The sequence below is a fragment of the Macrobrachium rosenbergii genome, chromosome 7 (genome assembly GCF_040412425.1).
Source record: "Macrobrachium rosenbergii isolate ZJJX-2024 chromosome 7, ASM4041242v1, whole genome shotgun sequence".
NCBI lineage: Eukaryota > Metazoa > Arthropoda > Malacostraca > Decapoda > Palaemonidae > Macrobrachium > Macrobrachium rosenbergii.
Genome location: NC_089747.1, coordinates 51,688,195 through 51,703,194, shown reverse-complemented (window position 1 = coordinate 51,703,194; position 15,000 = coordinate 51,688,195). Strand labels below are relative to the sequence as shown.

The following is a 15,000-nucleotide window of genomic DNA, read 5'->3' as shown; positions in this document are numbered from 1 at the left end:
TATAGAGAAGTTATCAAAGGCAAGCGCCGTTCCTGGAACACATTGAATAATATAACTCTTTTGCCTTAAGTTTATCGAGTTGCCATCTCACTGATCAATTTTCAATCAACATCAAAATTGGAACGCATTATTATTATTTTTTTTAATTGTTATTAGCATCAGGATGCAAAATTTTGCCATTGGAACCATTCTGGAGTATTCCCAGTTTTAAATATGCTGCGAAATTCAAAGAGAAGGGAGAGAGAGAGAGAGAGAGAGAGAGAGAGAGAGAGAGAGAGAGAGAGAGAGCCAGGCCAGTGCCGCACAGGCACCACGTCCAATGTTCACATATGTGACGAGAGGAGAGGAGAGAGGCTCCTCGTAATCACAGGTCACAGTCATGACATTGCAGCTCCTCTGGGGCTCAGGCAATTGAATTAGGTGAACACATCTCGACATCTCCCAGAGAATGCAAGTCAGTTGGCTTTCCCATGAGTTCACTCCAGGTATGAATTCTATCTTGCTGGATTGGAAGCATGACATTAAATGCCTCGGTAACAGAAGATCAAATACGTTCATTTTTAAGTTTAGTAAGACGAAACAGCTAAAGTTCCTGTAGGAAAAAAAAACCGCAGTAATTTGTATTACATATTGAACATGTTGATTGTCAATCACTAGCCTCTCTCTCTCTCTCTCTCTCTCTCTCTCTCTCTCTCTCTCTCTCTCTCTCTCTCTCTCTCTCTCCCCTGTTTTGCGTACGACCATTACCAGAAAGCAAGGCAATAAAGCAATCACTACTAGACCTGCCAGTTACGCTATTCACCCTACCTTATTACATTAAAAAAACCAGTGATGTACAACCTTATCACAAGCAGTGAATGCTTGGGAAGAGTAACATATTTTCCGTGTCTCGTTTAATGAAGCAGCAATGCTTTCATCTCGTTACTGAAGCAAAAACAATTATTCCCGTGGAACTGTGATGAAGTTATGAGTATGCGGTATTAGTAAACCTGTCATTAGCATATGACACCATTGTCCTCTTTACTGACTCCACTGTCATTATAAAATTTCTTGTGATTTGCATCTTGTTAATTGACATTCAGTCAAATAAATGTGTTCTGTCACATTAATTATACGTTGCACACAGTAACCAGCAAAAGATAACTTGAACTAAAGAAAGTAAACTTTGAGACAACCTTAGAGACTGTAATGTTCTAACAGCAAATTGTGGGAATGCATACGACTAGCAGCGAGTGTTTTAAATCTGGGAAGCGCTGCTTGCACAAACTTACAAGGGAGGTAAAAAGCAAAGTAAAAAATGAAGTAGAAAAATGTCTACTTGCTGTAAAAGTGGGAAGAGGGGAGGTACTTTTAATCATCAGCAAAAATTGAGAATAGCAGTGTCACCATAACCTTTCAGGGATAATTGGAAAAAAAAAATTTATGCAAAAGTATTATATACCTAGAAGCTTGATCTCGCCAAGAGTTATTTTCAGTATTTCTTAAAACCATAGAAAAGAGAGAAAGAGTTAAGGAAATCAGTGGAGCTCTGCACTTAACTTGCAAAGTACAGGTAGTGTGTGGAATGATCGCTCTGGAACTAGGAACCAGGAGGTACCAGGAATGACGAGTTCGGAGATTCTTAGGTTCGTCCTGGGAGCTGATATTCCCCCTTGAAGGCTAAGTAGGTTTTATTACTCCCCTGTAAACATTTCACATTGGGATTTGGGCTGCCTACTTTTTATAGGAGCATAAATCGAGTAGTATGTCAGTGTACAAATAAAAGTGCCGTTAACAAAGGATAAGTAGGGAACTGGGGTTTTGGGGAGAGGGAGGGAGGGAGGATGTGACCTTCAGAATTTGGGGAGGTAAAGTTTTACTTTAAACCATTTATACATGCTGGTCTGCATTTCAGTCTGTGCGCTGTTCTGCCCAGAGTGGCGTGGTAGTAGTGAAGAGACCTAGTTATGTAATCTGGAAAAAATCAAAGTAAAACTGGTTTTTAAGCCTATGAAGGTATTTCAAGTTTAAATGGCTTTGATATCAGTGACCCCAACTAGAAGGAGAAACAGAGCTGCGGAGGCCTGTAAGACCCAGCCATGGTCATATCCCTTTGTATGGTTAAGCGGGACAGGGGCTCACAAGGCCGCCACTACGTTCAGATCTTGTTCAGATACACCTGCGCCGCAGGTCCGCCTGCACAGGTTGAATCTGTTGGCATACCTTTGTAAGGTTGTCCAAAAATAAGATAACAGGAACAATGAAACTGATTTATTAACAAAAAAACATATACAACTTTCTAAAAAGGACTGCAGCCATATCTGCATGAAGGCCCAGTGCATAAAGGGCAGATGTGTGACCTGGGTCAACCAATTATACAGATACAAATATACAACCTTAAGAAACTAAATCTAAGGCATGGAATATGACCTGCCAGACAAATGTTACAATAAATAATAATAAGTTATTAATGCCGACTGGCCTTGTTTTTACATAAATCAACAGCAGAACACTTCCGATGACCGCGACCCGACGACCTCGGGTCGCGGAGCCTTCCAAGGTGAAGGCTGGAAGGTCCCTTACAGAAAACGGAGCGGAGGAGAACGAGTTTCAGGGGGGACCTTACACCTTCTCCACTAACGAAACCACTTTTTTTTTTGTGCTCAGTTCTGTGTAGCAGCCATAACATTAACAGACGATGCTCTGTCAATAACTCGATTGCTAATAGCGTAAGAAAAAAACTATAATAAACGCCTAAAAAAAGCTGTCCAGTGAAGGAGTGGCTGTTTTTCATTGTCAACGTTTGATGTTAACGATAAATAAACACGCCTACTATGAGATTCAGAGGCGTCGTGCACGGTTTTTATTTTACTCCTTATCAAAGAATCGGATGAAGGTGAAAGTTGGCATATGAATATTTCACAACCATACATTTTATTTTCTAACATCATCTTGTACCTATGACTTATAGTTTTAGCTGATCATAGAAGAACACACCACTTTCTGTAGTCAGAGACATTAAAAAGTCATTCATGGCTTAGAAGACAGTAATGACGTTTACCTGTGACGTTACAAATGGCTCCACCCTCTAAGCTACGTCATAATTCAGGATAATACTGAATTATCTCATGAAGTTTAAGAATTGAATTACTGACGATGAAAATACATTTCTCAAGTAGTTGCAAAAGATGCTAAATGATCACCAATGATCAAATAAATAAACCTGAAGGCCAAAATTATACATTCTGCTACTATTACTACCACTATTGCTGTATTTCCACGGCAGCATAGATGCCCCGCCCACATCAGAATCTTTCAGCTATTCATAAAGACTTTGCAAATGTTTCTTTATTGTGTAATGGGTCCTGGCCTCCCCAGAATTCCGGGTTTTCATTTGAGAAATGTATAAAGTAATTTTCCAAGTTAAATATGCAGTATTGCAAATGAGGGAACAAACTCATGCATTCAGGGGAAGGAGTCCTGTCAAAGAAGCAGTGACTGAAATGTCGTAAGTTTTGGTAAGTTTTCAGCAGTTCTCATCCAGGCAAATAAATGAAAGTTCATACCGTTATAGCCTTGGACATCACATATTCGATTTATTATCTATATGTAACTATGTTTTACTTTATTGTAATAAAAATCATCATTTCTATTGGCGATGGAGCTGGGCATTATTACCCTTATGAAACAGTACTATATGGCACAAACCTGAGAAAGAACGTGCGGGCGAATGTTTTGTTTTATTTTTTGGTATTTAGAGTTTCGTTATTCATTTCGTTTTTCATTTTAAATTTTTCTTTTAGCCTTTTATCTTATTTCATTTTACTTATCCTTAATTCATGGGTGACAGGGCATGACAATGGGTAGACATGCCAGTTCCAGTCACCCTCAAGCATATATAATTACCGATTATCGTAGGAAACGTAGCTGACCTGAGGAAATCAGCGATGACTCTGAGGGGGAACAAGGGTTGCCATCGTTCCCTTTTTCCTCTATCATTGTTACTATTGGTGTGGGTATATCTTAAAAATATTTCAAATGAAATGTATTTTACTTTTACTCTGTGTATTTGTAATTCCCCTTTAAATGTACAAATGAAACACCAAAAACTATTCATAATCTATTTACAAATCACAATCATCATCACTATCAAGGAAAAGATCATCATCATCCTCATCATCACTGACTAAATTAATGATGACTGGATCCACGTAAGTCTCCCGGATGTTGTCCAATTCCCAGTACTCCTCCTCAAATGACGTGATTGTCTAACTGCTCCTGCCCACACTTCCGGGGTAGCAGAAAGCCTTGCCTCCTCCAACCTGGCCTGCAAGTCAGACCGCGTAAATCGACGGAGCGATGAACGCACTTGCCTCTTCATATGACCCCACACCTGTTCAATGGCGTTGAGCCATGGTTGAGCTCTGGGTGAGCGGGTGCCAAGCGCACAACTTCGTGGCCCCACTCCCGGATGATGTTATCTACCACATATCTCCTTTCCGGACGATTCTTTTGGCAAACGAGCAACAGCTCAGATTTTGTGGCCAAAGGTGGGAACGATATCCTACGCTGCTCCAGCCACCTGTCGAGAAAAGTTAATTAATCATTATTAGAGTGAAATAGACCATAGAATGCTAATTTACATACCGTTATTACTGTATCATTAAACTATGATTTGATATTGTTTCCATCAAGAATAATTTACTGACTTCACACAGTTAATAGAATATTGAATCATATGAAATTTCCAGTCAAGTCATTAACTTTAATGCGTGTGTATACGTATTTCATGATGTCTATATATATATATATATATATATATATATATATATATATATATATATATATATATATATATATATATATATATATGATTTATTGTAATTACCTTACGAGATCCGCCTTTCTGTTTGCTGACGTAGGGCATCGACTCTCCTCGGTTAGTGTGCTGTGATATGGTGCATTATCTAGCACAAGAACCGATGGCTCTGAGAGGACGGTAGAAGCTGTGTCGTAAGCCACTGTTCGAACAATTTGGCATTCATTTCGCCATGATAATCTCCTTGATTGGACTTAGCGGGGTAGCACAGATACGAGCCTTCAATGAAGCCTTCATTGGTGCCAGCAACTACCACCACAAATCGTTCACCTTCTCCTGGAGGGACCTGACGGCTGTAAGAGGGACTGGTGATATCCTGCGTGGTGTCTGCCCATTCCCTGCTATGGGTCATTCTAGTGGTGAACCAAGTTTCATCAACGTACACCACCTTCCTTCCGTCCTCCCTGAGGCGTCGTAGATCCCGTAGAGCATTAATTCGGCGGCAAATTATATCCAGAGACTCCTTCCTCACATACATTTTCCGTTGTGTAGTTTTATACTTGAATCCCAGAGAATGCAGGAGGCGGATTACTGAACTCGGTGATGTCCTTTCTGAGATAATGCCAGCTGTTTTAAGGTCCATTGTTAGAGAGCCAACCGTAAAATACTCCTTCTCATCAAACTTTCTGTGGATAAAGCGACGAATCGCACCAACAGTAAAGTTATCAAAGGCGGATGGTGCTGATGAAACTGGTGTTACTGACGATGGTGAATGACATGAACTGGAGGTACGGAGGCTGACTTTGGCCCTTACTGCCCCTGCAGTCATGCCCAAAACTTGTCCAACGCGGTCATAAGGCCTTAAAAAGGACAGAAAGAATATATATAATTATATATATATATATATATATATATATATATATATATATATATATATATATATATATATATATATATATATATATATATATATTAAAGCAATTATACATTGATTATGGAAAACAACAAATCTTAAATCAGATGGTCCATTGCTGTACTGATAACTTGAATACATTACTGGTTGTATTTAGCTTTCCCAAAAATCTTCTCAGAACAATAATAATTCTATAAAGACTGAACAATCCTTTTACACCTCTCTCTCTCTCTCTCTCTCTCTCTCTCTCTCTCTCTCTCTCTCTCTCTCTCTCTATTATTGCTTTCTCTCTTCACTACATAATGGGTACTCAATGGAAATGTTCACAATTCAAAAGGCATTGCAATAGTTATATTTTTTCGCAAAATAAAAATCAGACTGGAAGTAATTACGTAATCTGAAATCGATTTCTTACCTGTTCAAGGAGTAGTAAGTACTACCACGGTTTTTCTCTCCCGTATACAAGGTTGCAAGCCGCAAGGCAAATGCAGTTTTGCAACCACGGGGACAATTCCAAATCTTATTAGCCATTCTTTGATCTTTTTTGACAGGTAAGGGTTTAAAGCTGACGAAACCAAGTGAATGAGTTTGTAGGTTTATGGGCAGGACTAAATTCGTCATAGATTGTTTACTCTACCTACGTCATAAACGTTTGAGGATCCTTGCCACGTATATCCCTGGATACGGCATTGGCAAACCAATTTTACTTTATAAAAATGAAAACTATCAATTTCATTACTAGATATATTTCTCGATATATTTGTATGGTTGTGAAATATTAATATGCCAACTTTCACCTTCATCTGATTCTTTGATAAGGAGTAAAATAAAAAAAACCGTGCACGACGCCTCTGAATCTCATAGTAGCCTACCGTTGCTTTATTTTGTCCCATTACAACATTGAATATTATTTTGTTTTCATTTTAAAGCTGAATGACGTACATGATGTATAATCATAAATAGATGGAGATAGGCCTATTCATGTTTTACATTACTTCGCTTTGAATATTTATTCTCATTTAAAAACATATATATAGTTTATAACCATGAATAAACATGCATGGACAAAATAACACAGTCTTTATCAGCAGCAGAATCAATCACATTCAGTTTTTCGACTAATTTAAAAAAGTTTTTTTTAATCAGTTACTTGAGTCTTTGGATTTTACATGTCCAAGGCAAGGCTCATTCTTATAGATTTCTATTAAAACTTCAAAGATAATTTATTTATGGCTAAGCTATGTGCAATAAAGAAATGCCATTGTAATTATTGAACATGACACGAACTTAGAGACAATACACCAAACAAGCTTGGTTGTGTGAATGAAAATTTATATACAGAACCGGTATCGATTGTAAACTAATGCATATTTATATACAAAAATGTTGTTTAAGAAAAGACAATAAAACTAAATATTCTCCAAAAACATCATTAAGTTCAGGTCGTTAATTTTCACTCTCACTTTATTTTTACAGAGAATTGTTCGGCATTTGAGTTGTGCATTGCAACTAAAACCGAATAAGCTTTCAAGCGTAGGCTACTCGACGACAACGCTAGTGTTAACTGCTGTTGGTTTTTAATACAAAAGAACTTTAGACATTATATGAGGCTATCATTCGAGAAACATGCCAAGCGCCATCCTGAGTCAAAGTATTTTTTAATTTAATTTATTACATTTTAAAAATGGCACTTGGCATGTTTCTCGACTGAAAAGCTCATATTAACCACAAATTAATCGGTGTCGACTTCTATGAACAAAAGTGAAAAAATTATATAACGTAAATTCTCACGGCCCGGGGAATATGGGTCACAAAAAATATATATATATATTTGCAAAATAGAAGTGCAAAATCCTCTGGTCGCATGAATAATAGGGTACAGTAGATTATTTGGATTAGAAACAAATTATTTATAAAACTGCTGTATGATCCAGGATTATCCTGGGCACTAAATTAGCCTCGTGCTATGTAAGGATTAAACGGAAATCTCTCTCTCTCTCTCTCTCTCTCTCTCTCTCTCTCTATATATATATATATATATATATATATATATATATATATATATATATATATATATGTGTGTGTGTGTGTGTGTGTGTGTGTGTGTAAATGTGTATGTGTGCCTGAACGTATTCGTATATAATTGAGCGTATGGTTATACATGTTTTAACAAGCTGAAAGTAACTCGACCTTATTTTGTAATGAGTTATGTGCAATTTCCTGTTTTGATTAGATAGATGTAACCAGCATTCACTACACAAATATTTGTCTCTGTATTATCTTACTTTCTTGTGCTTTCTTTTTATAGATAAAAGATCAAATTATTTCACGTACCAGACACAAGCCTTATTCGTATATTATATGTTCCTCGTCATTTGGCCTTAGAAGCCATCAACTTGATATTCCCCATGGCCACTGGGACCTGTGAAGACTAATCATGTCTGGATGTCAAACAGGACGTTAGTCTAATTGGCTAATAATCACTGGGTTTTAGCAGCTAATTTGGGCATTTTTGGATCTTAATCTAGAAAAAAAGTATATTAACCTAAAAAGAATGTTTATAACCCCTGAAAATTTGGCTTTCTGGTAATAATCATCATCATCATCATCAATCAAAAAAATGAGAACAACCTTCAGGATGAAGGTGAAAGAAAATTCTTTAGAATCTAATATATAGTGGAATTAATCTGTGAGATTTGATCAAAATTTACACATGAAATCACAGAGACAGAGATGGACGAAAAAATTAATTTCATTCACCCCAATTATTGTATGGAACCCATGACGCCTGTAAGTGAAGAGATTTCATCTACAATGCTCGGGCACACGTATATACAAACGCAAACACAGACACATACCAACACCCGCGCACACATGCATATAAATGTACGAACTTAAAGGCATTAATGGAATAAGAACATCAATCAAGGAATAAAACAATTGTACAAATGACGCGCAAGGTTATAGGGATAAAGAAACGCTCTCTCTCTCTCTCTCTCTCTCTCTCTCTCTCTCTCTCTCTCTCTTCCGCACTTAAGTTTCATCACTTCTCTGAAAACTCCAAAGTATCTGTACTCTGATGATGACCAATAGAGTTTCTGCGGTGCACACCTGTTAGCCATAAGCTTTAGAACGGCCCACCCTGAAACTTTCACCTCTCGTTCTTCTCGCCTGCGCTTTGTTCAGGAATTCGCTCTTCACAATAACCCTTTTGCTTGCCTTTGTTATAACTGTGGCATTTATAACTTGCTTTCTCTCTTGAGTTTTACGCATTCTCGAGAAAGTGTTTCGGTTCATGCGATGTGTAATATTGCAAATTCAATTACAGGATTAGCATTCATGGAAAGGTTTTCCTTTTCGTTTGTAAGATATTTGAGAACAAGTTGATGTCCTACAGAGAGAGGTTTAAAGTTTACATTAATGGAATTGGATCTGGTTATGTTGAAGTGTCGCTCTGTTAAGTCTGTAAGACGTCTAAAAAAAAATTATGATTTTTATAGTAGCTAAGTTTCCATATTTTAGTTACGGAAGAGAGATGGACATTTTGATCGAATTTGTATCCTCTTCGGTTTCAGAGTCTGGAAAGTAAAAAAAAACTTGAGTTACTTTATTTTTTTAGAAAATCTATAACAGGCAACAAACGCCCTAATTGCAATATTACATTATAATGCTTAGACCTGATTCCCAACAGATTAAAATGATTTTTGCATACAATTTTAACTACATTGTAATCATTCTTAACATTCACCATTTTATATGTTGCAATTAGTATGTCTCCTTTTCTACTATGATTCATAGTTTGAATGAAGTATTCACCCTCCCAGAATTATCTGTTGACAAACAGGTGAGGGAGAATTCAATGATAAATTTAAAACAAAAAAGGACAACCTTCCACTTCCTTAGACAGGCGTCATTTTCAGTCAGAATGATACAATAATCAGGATTAATGCGAATGGAAAAAAGGCACTGAAATTAAAATCTAGTATTTGATTTTACCGTATCTTAAATAACAGTGAAAAAGTTCACCCTTTCTAAAGGTCTATCGCTTCTTTTCATAGCCTATGAAACATCAAGCTATGCACACTGACACGTCATTTTCCAAGAGAGAGAGAGAGAGAGAGAGAGAGAGAGAGAGAGAGAGAGAGACGTCCAACTCCCCAACCCTAATACAAAATTGTAAGTTAGGATTAATGATGAGGCCTTCGAGACTAACCCAGAGATATTTCCACCCCATTAACTCGGGGAGCAACGATTCTGTCTACAGTCACTTGAATTGGTCGCGCTGGATGAGAATAAGTTAACAATGTCTCAGTGGATCTCTGATGATTCGATGATTTTTATAACGATATTTTAAAGGGTGTTGGAGCTATAAGACCGGGACCCAAAACTGGCAGACATGATTTCAGTATAATGGCTGTGAGGGAAAGGATAATGGCTGTTCCAGTTATATGGAACAAGCCTACAGGGGCCATTGACTGCAGTTCAAGCTTCCAAAGAATATGGTGTCCGTTTGAAAGAAGTTACAGAAGGTAAAAGGAGATACAAACAGTTGAGATCATCCATTACAAAAGAAAAAAATAGATTAATAAATTAACAGATAGTTTGATAGAGAGAGAGAGAGAGAGTCGGATTGTGCCAAAATAAGAAGTAATACCAGAATTAACAGGGAATTTTCCACCTTAAAACAATAAATTCTTCATTTCTTGATGGTAATCAAATATAATCAGATGATTTAACCCTGCTCGGTTACCAAGAATCAAAAGGCAGCGATTGCTTCCAGTTCACGCGGTTTTTCGACATCTAACATGTTTCTCTCTCTCTCTCTCTCTCTCTCTCTCTCTCTCTCTCTCTCTCTCTCTCTCTCTCTCTCTCTCTCTCTCTCTGTGACATATTCGCACACAACTGATCACTAGGCTCTCCTTTGTCCTAGGAGTATCAAAGTATGTCAGGTAACACGTAAACGCCAGATTGCATGGGAGCCTTGATACCAGACAAAAAAAAAAAAGAATGAAGGCTTTCTCAAAGAACCCTTCCCCTGATTTAATCGGGAGAACGGCTCCCAGCCAATGAACAGATCGTCATCCTCTTTCCGAAAACGAGGTTGATGTCAAAGACTAATTGTCCAAGAATATTTATGGGAATAAACTGCAGGCCGCTTCCATCCCACTCAATTCCCCATTCCATCACGTCAGATAAATCGTCCTGGTGCACGCTACAGGTATGGGCGAGATATCACATTCGAGTTTATAACATCCAAGTTTATGAGAGGACGACCTAGAGGAGAATGAGCGTTCATCTGGTTATAAAGGAAAAGGCTTTCCCAGTGATGATTGCTAAGTGGTTCAGTTCGGGAGTTTAAATAGCATTCGTTTGTGATTTAATAGAACAGTAATGATCGTCCTGGAATCAGGGTACTTTTTTTTTTCTTTCAAAGTCATTCAATTACTCGTCCTCCAAATTTTTTTTATGAGAAAGAAATATGCTCAAGCAGGATAAAACAAAATAGTCATTAAAAGACAACAGAATTAGCGCATTAATGATTAAATTCTAGACAAAAATGTCATACTTTATGATCAGAAAAATAAGACGTTGGAATTAAACGGAATAAAGACTGCGTACTAAAGGGACAGGAGGAAAGCTTAGTGAGCAAACGTTAGTTCAGAATCAAAGATGCAAACAGCGAAACGTCAGAGGTTACTACAGAATAGAGCTGTTAGTATTGATAAATAAGGCATGCATTGAGGAACGCTCTTTCTAGTATACAGAATTCCATTTTAGGACGTATTTACCCATTGACCTGTATTATATAGAAATTTAGCAAAATACAAAAAATAGCCAGGGATATAAAAATGATTGATTTTCCATCTGATAAATATCAAACACAAATACGAAATAAAGTGCGTGTTTAAAATTGACAAAATAGGAGACCAGTTACAGTTTTTATAAGGAAATTAAAGGCAAAGAAAAGAATCTATAACTTGTGTTAAATCAATGAGTTGTGTAGCTATGGTTGACAGGATCAAACTAAGCTGAAGGCTTTTATAGTACTGAAATTGCAGATCAGTTAATTTTAAACTTAAAAGACAATTATGAAGGTACTGGGTCGATTAAAAAAGACATGGTTAAAGCGCAAAGCAACCAAATAAATACAATTTGCTCTTCATAAAATTTCCCGTGAAAGTTGTCAGGCGTTAAGCGAAGTGAACTGATGAAAATGAAATTATTAATCTAAAGGGAACTCATTATCATGAGACAAAAGCATAACGACTTAGGTGATAATGAGCAAGGGATGCTAATTAGCAAAGGATTGTATTATCTATGCAGGATAACGTTTTTAAGAAATAAAGAACAAATTACATGTCCAGATGTTAATGACCTCAAAAACAGCGTAACATTAATATTTCCCATTAATTAATAAGACATACTGAACTCATTGGTATCTTGCAGTTTTTATTCAGACGTGATTAAGGTGATGTTAGATGTTGAATCCTTACTCGTTTTAATATGTAGGTGTCATTTAAATCATTTTACAGAAATCAGGAGCAAATGTAGCTTCATTTATACATAAAAATATTTTATGATTAGAATGTTTTGCAATAGTTCATTATACTTATTTAGAAGTCAAGACAACTACTCAGAGTATGTAACTTTCCTTGGAATACAGGAAAATTAATAATAATGGCTAAACTAGAAATTCTGCGTTTGAAAGCGTTCTTGATATTTCCCAAAGCAATCTAGGCTTCGTGATATGCCCAATAGCGTCATCATCAAAGGTTCTCCGTATTGTATTTTGTCAACTTAGCATAACGTTCCTTCGCACCGACGCATGCGCAAACCAACGAGCGATATGCTGTCTATGTAAGTTCGCAGGTACCGCCATTTTTGGTGGGTTTCATCTCATGTTAAAGTAAATAACATTACAATGTTTTGGTGACCTGCGAAACTGGGTAAAAAAAATTGTAGGTGTCTATTTCTTTATGTATAGTTTTTCCACGAGATTTTTGTTTTTTATCCTAACTATGGTGCCACCAGAATACCAGCAGGCTCATTCGCGTAAAGGCACACTTTCTGATGTTCTCCCTCCCCCAAAGCAACAAAGGCCCTTTCTGTTATTTGTTGTCTGTCTGAGTCACAAACTGTCCTTCGCTTATAAAATGCATTCTGGAACAACATAAGTAAAAATTGTCTGGCTAATTACCACTTTATGCAATATGTGTCTGTCAGTCACTAACTAGCACCCGCTAATAAAACACATTCAAGAGGAAAGTCTGCAAAAATTGTCCGGCTAATATTCTTTCGGGAGGACAAACGACGCCTTAAACCACGCGAGGAACTGGGGAAATTAAGACTGCGAAACTTTGTGGTCTTCTCACAAAGGCGATTAAACGAATCTTTGAGCCGGCTTCCCTTTCACATAGGGACATTCTATTAAGTGGAAGGCTGATCACCAAGATAACGGCTTTTTCGTCTTGGTCAGCATGAATGAACTCAGTAGTAATGCTAACAAGAAGATTCCTCCGAGCAATCTACGTTGGAAATTACTGCGACGCAAATTACTGATCCTGACTCTGCTTCTGCCATCGCCACTAGCGAAGATTTGAAGACGAGTCGTTTCTGCTCAAAGATCTTGTGGTGATTTGGCGTTGTTCCCTGTTGTTTGCGAAAGCTTTCAGTTCCTTTGCATCAACATATCAGGCTGTTATAACTATACAAACGACTACTCTCGCTTTCTTTGTCATCATTATAATATTTAAACTGGTTATAGAATCGTTTTGCGAGTCACTAACTTCGTACTTGAACAACAAGCGTGGTATTTTATGAGGGGATGGAAAAAGCTCAATCGCATGAGGTGTTCGTGTGTGTGTGTGTGTGTGAGAGAGAGAGAGAGAGAGAGAGAGAGAGAGAGAGATTACGATCTATTAACAGGTAATTATAAACAGTGAGTTACTAACAGTAAATTGCTGTATATAGAAAAGAAAGATAGAAACTGACATTTATTCTTTTTGAGAATAAATGTATGAATAGCCACTGTAAAATATTTGCCACTGTACGCAAAGTGGAACACAGAAAGACAACGATATCCTGGTAGAACAGTGAACTTAAACACCCCCAAAAGTATCAGTATTGGAAATGCTTTAACAATGTTCGATTGGAAGCGTTGAAAATAAGCATGTTGTTTTATGCCGGTATATGAATCAGTGCCACTTGTCATTCATTTACTGAGCTGAAGCGAGGTCAGAATTGTTATTGTCTTTAGCATAGGGGGGAAGAATTGAAACTGGTTTCGAAGCGTGTCATATAGTACTACAGGTATGCAGTTATTATAATAATAATAATAATAATAATAATAATAATAATAATAATAATAATAATAATAATAATAATAATAATTATTATTATTATTATTATTATTATTATTATTATTATTACACAAAAGATGAACCCCGTTCATATGGAACAAGCCTATAAGGGCCACTGACTTGAAATTCAAGTTTCGAAAGAATATGGTGTTCATTTGCAAGAAGTAATAGAAAGTAAGAGGAAATGCAGAGAGAAGAGATAGGTTATTAGGAATAAAAAACAAATAATGAAGTAATAAATTAATGGATAAATAGATAGAAATATAAATGTTATGTTTGTGAAGTACTTTGTGGAATATTATAATTTTGACATCACGCTGTGTTGCTAAAGATATGACAGTCATCATTATTTCGAATGATAGGGAAACCAGACATCAGGAAACTTGATCAAAAGCCTTATCCCGAAAGACGAATCTCAGTTCTTGGAAGATTTAAGGGACCCGAGCTGCAAGAGATGAAAATTAGGAGATGGGGTTTTTATCGCAAAGAAATTCAAAGGATTCCAAGTTCAGAGTCACGGAAAGGACTCTTCCTTCATTCCTTCCTTCCTCCCCATTGGGGAAAGAGGAACGAATCAATGGAGATGCATGAAAATATAACGGGTATAGAGATCGCTGAAATGTATCGAGGGAATGAACAGAAAACATCGGATTTACAAACTTTCCGGAGATGTAAGTCATCAAAACGTCTCTCCCGCTGAAGATGCAAATGGCTCTTTCCAAGTTTCAGGAAAAAAATGTCTGGTATAAATGATTACCTATTTTTATTCTTGCTCGGTGCCAAGAATATGTGTAATCTGTTAACCGTTTTATTGGAAAATAGTAAATATATATACAGTATCAGTTTTATTACTTTTGCCTGTGTGTACACTATGCAGGCATGTACAAAGAGAGAGAGAGAGAGAAGCCTGGTATGAGGTTACTTTGCTT

General features: G+C 37.0%; 1 pseudogene; it reads right to left on the bottom strand.

Moving 5' to 3' along the window:
- Positions 1 to 3,712: 3,712 nt before the first annotated feature.
- The window catches only part of LOC136840427 (uncharacterized), a 109,122-nt pseudogene continuing 97,834 nt past the window's right edge, over positions 3,713 to 15,000 (bottom strand).